Below are 4,232 nucleotides of genomic sequence, written 5' to 3' on the forward strand. Positions count from 1 at the left end.
AAACTTAACTGGGTTGAAGCTCTACCGATTGTATTGTTCAACCTCAGGTCCACTCCAACTAAATCACTAAATGTGAGCCCACATGAAATCCTGACAGGGAGAAAAATGCCCTGTCCTCTCACTGTTATGCCCAGGGATTCAACACCTCTTCTTTTGCAGCATGCTGACATAAGTGAATATGTCAGGTGGCTGAACAGCGCCGTGATGAGTCTCTCTGAACAGGTGGTCGAAATCCTGCGCAGAGACCAAACTGAGGAGCTGACCTCAGTGGACAGCTGGGTCTACCGCAAGGTGCACAAACGTCACTGGCACGAACCGCGGTGGCAAGGACCCTACAAGGTAGCAGAAAGCACCACACACTGTGTTAAACTGTGGCTCACTGATAACAAGTTAAGTAACTGGATCCATAAAACACACTGCACACTAGCAGAGGATCCCACTGATTCTACCAGTATGGGTTTACACTTTTGAATAGTGATATTTAAAGCTGTGTATGATGGGTAACACATAGACTATAATACAAATAGTTTAAATTTAAGTTTAAACTACATCAGTAAGCATTCTGCATTACACAAACAACTCCAGCATGTTGCCGTGATGGGATGCCGCCTGTGCAGTGGGTCCAGTCCTGAAACTTGCTCGATACCAACTATTCCTAACTTCATGTGGCCCTCAGAGTGGCCCCACCACAGGGCGTGGAGAGCTTCATGAAATGGGGTTCCATGGCTGAACAGCCACATCCAAGCCTGACACCACCAAGTGCGATGCAGAGCGTCGGATTATGAGGTGAAGTTGCTTCTCAGGAACTGGGCTCAGCCCCTTTAATCCAGGGAAAGGAGCTCTTGATGCACAGTACTGAAGACCTAAGGTCAGAGCTTTGGAAGCTCAGAGATATGCCGTACAAGGGAAAAGAGCTCTTGATGCTTCAGCATAACAAGACATTTTGGACAGTCTCATGCTCCCAAGGGAGTGAGTTTGAGGTGGAAGAATTTGACTGGCCTGCATAAAGTCCTGACCTCACTGGTGTGCTTCTGGAGGAGTGGTCAAAATTCCCATTGACACACTCCTGGACTTCTCCAGTGCTTTTAACACCATACAGCTGGGACTTCTGAGGGACAAGCTGGAGCACAAGGGGTGGACCTCCAGCTATCAAACTGGATTCTGGACTACCTCGCCAACTGACCACAGTATGTGTAGGCACGAGACTGAGTTTGAAATGGTAGTCTGCAGCACAGGGGCCCCACAGGGAACCATCTTGACACCATTCCTTTTCTCTCTGTGCGCTGCAGATTTCATGTATAGCTCACTAAACTATCACTTGCAGCTGCACAATTCAAGTCAGTCAAAACATATGGAAAGCATGGTAAACAAAACAGAGAGGGCTAAACTTAATGACAATGAGCATGTTTATATTTAAACAGGCACATGAAAATATATTGTACAACAGTTTTCAGTGAGTTGAATTCCCTGTTTAGAAAGTATACAGTTGATGGTGTGTGTCCTTTTAAATCCAGATCATTTATTCTTCAACAGCCCTGGGTTTCATGTTTTGCACACTTGTGTTAACGACTGAACAATAGTTGGAAAAATATTAAAAACTTTTTGAAGTACATTCATGGCATGTGTCCCAAACAGACAGCATCCGCTGATGAAATTAATCAAAACAATGATTCAGGAAAACACTAGATGGCAGCAATTCACTATCTAAGTTTTATACAGGCCCAGTATTTGGGTTTTCATACACTACAAGCTACAGGCTACGTGGTACTCTAATTTGGATGTATCAATTAGGGAGTAATTGAAATCACATTAAGAAAATATTCTTAATTGATTTTGCACAAATGTTTGTGAACTAAATTATTTGATATGTTAAAAACATTTAAGTAACCCATAATATGTGTCATTTTCATTCAGGCAGTCATTTTGAAGGAAAATGTAACCTCTGTCTCTAACAAGTATGTTCCGATTTAGATTCAGTACTAATTTGTTTGGATCCAAAGCACTTCCTCTGCAGGGCTACATCAACATGTAACTGGAAAAACAACAACTGTGAAAATGGGGATGAGAGACCTTTTCTCTTACCACCAGGTCAGAACTGCGACACCCATTGGGGCTGTAACAGTCATGATCAGTGGTCGCAGCCAGTCACCAGGAAGGCAAACCCAGCCAGCAGCATGTTGCCTACAGACCAGGCCATACTGCCCAACACACCGATAAACGGCCTGTGACCGGTGTCCACCCAGTCGATGCCTGCGAGGTGAGCAGGAAAAAACAGATGCCAAGACATAATAAATATTCTGCAAGAAGACTTGGTTTTGTAAACAGTGATGGAGGCAAGTCGGGGACCAGTTAGTTAAAAAAATGTCTCTGCACACAGCTGATCCGAACTACTCACTGAGAACTATTGAGTGTATGCTGATCCCCATCAGTCCAAACCCAGTGAGAAACCTCAGCACTGCAAACAGGATGTAGGAGTTTGCAAATGCATTGGCGAAGCCAAATGTGATCGCCATGATGTATGAGGCCAGAAGAGTGTTTTTCCTCCCATACCTGAGAAACACAATGGGCATCAGGTGATTTGAATGCATCAAGTTGAATTTAATTCGTTTTTACACTGATGAGTTTATTAACAAAACTTCCTGAAATGGGAACTCGAGTCCTGGTCCTTCTTTAAACATTCACTTAGTCTGAGAGGAAAATACAGTCTTTTCCTCTCTCCTTCCTATTTTTGATTACATATATTTCCTATTTGAATGCACAGTTTATTTTTTATTTTTGTCTTATTTTTGATTTTTTTTCTTCTTATTTCCTCTTGAACTACGTGAAATTTGAACATTTGTGTCACCACAGTGTCACTGAAAATTCTGACTGTAGGGGAGACACTCTTTATGCCCATACTTATCACAGAGGTATCAAATGCTATGGCTCTATTTTTTTTCTTATTTCCTCTTGAACTACGTGAAATTTGAACATTTGTGTCACCACAGTGTCACTGAAAATTCTGACTGTAGGGGAGACACTCTTTATGCCCATACTTATCACAGAGGTATCAAATGCTATGGCTCCCAGCATCACTCCAAGGAAAAAGATTGTTCTTGTTGTGTTTGTCAGGCTTTTTCTATCGCAGACAAGGTCCCACTGACAAGCAGATCACAAAGAAAATGTAATTAGATGATCTATTTAGGTACCAGTTTTCTGCTAGCCCTTAGGTGCATCTATTATCTGTAAAACTAAAATCTGTGTGTGTGTGCATCTTTTCTCCATCACTAATGTTATTTAATGCACTGTTGATGTAAATATCTGCTGACTTAGGTCCTACCACTCATTCATAAAGGTTGTTAGTGATAAAACAGTGGCTGTACCTCTGATGCCAGGGTGGAAGTGAAGGTGGAGCTGTCATAAACTCATCCGCTCTGTGGGAGAACTGTGGGCAGGTCAGTGCTGTTGGAGCTGTTGGATAAGAGCTCAAAGTGATGCTCTGCAAACATCTCACAGGACTTTGGGTGCCCATTTCCTCCCACAGGAACACTAAATGTCAGTCTCTTCTCCTGAGTTCAATTTCTGAAAAGTCCGCCACCATCCAGGGTGCTGATGTCACAGCGGTGAGGAGGCACCGCAGCAATGAAGTTGTTCAGCAAGAAGTGACGGGAGAACTATTCGAGGGGCACAGAGCAAGACGATGATGACGATTTGGAAAGGCCCAAAACCATCTATCTCCTCCAGGATATTCTCAAACTGCATCCCCATAGTGCTTGTGGCTGCTAAAAGAACAGATTTAGATTTGCTCTAAGTTGACAGAAGTAAACCATAAAATCAACAATGTGGAACAAGTGTCACTATCACTGAAGAAGCAGAATTAGTCACCTGTGTCCAAAAGGACTAATGCACTGCTGCAAAACCTGATGTCTGCAGACAACAGATGCAGCAATATAATAAAAAATATACAAGAATATAACAGAATGTATGCTACATGGGAGCACCATGTGCAGCAGTCAACAGTCCATGTGTAATTATGCATGTGCAAACTGAGAATGTAAACAGTACAACACATATTTCCTGGTAATAAACTCCTCAGCTGTTTAGGAGTCTGATGGCAGAGGGAAAGAAAGAGTTTTTCAGTCTGGAGGTCCTACACTTTACACTTCTGAACCTTCGACCAGAGGGTAGAGAAGTGAACAGTTCGTGCTGGGGGTGGGTTGGATCTTTGAGGGTGGAGGCAGGTTTCCTGCGCA

The 4,232-nt window shown here is 43.0% G+C and overlaps 1 protein-coding gene across 6 annotated transcripts in view; it reads right to left on the reverse strand.

Annotated features, from left to right (window-relative positions):
* LOC109968786 (NACHT, LRR and PYD domains-containing protein 12-like) overlaps positions 1–4,232 on the reverse strand; it is a 32,782-nt gene that overhangs the window by 5,824 nt on the left and 22,726 nt on the right. For 3 of the 6 annotated variants that reach the window (XR_002276178.1, XR_002276177.1, XR_002276173.1), the window contains 2 exons: positions 3,363–3,761; positions 2,929–3,138 (listed from right to left, as the gene is read on the reverse strand). The gene's annotated coding sequence lies outside the window, so the exon portion shown is untranslated. Of the gene's footprint in view, positions 1–2,466; positions 2,551–2,928; positions 3,139–3,362; positions 3,762–4,232 lie in introns of those variants that run through there. The other 3 variants (XR_002276174.1, XR_002276176.1, XR_002276175.1) reach the window with 3 other exon arrangements.

The sequence above is a fragment of the Monopterus albus genome, unplaced genomic scaffold (genome assembly GCF_001952655.1).
Source record: "Monopterus albus unplaced genomic scaffold, M_albus_1.0 scaffold162.1, whole genome shotgun sequence".
NCBI classification, from domain to species: domain Eukaryota; kingdom Metazoa; phylum Chordata; class Actinopteri; order Synbranchiformes; family Synbranchidae; genus Monopterus; species Monopterus albus.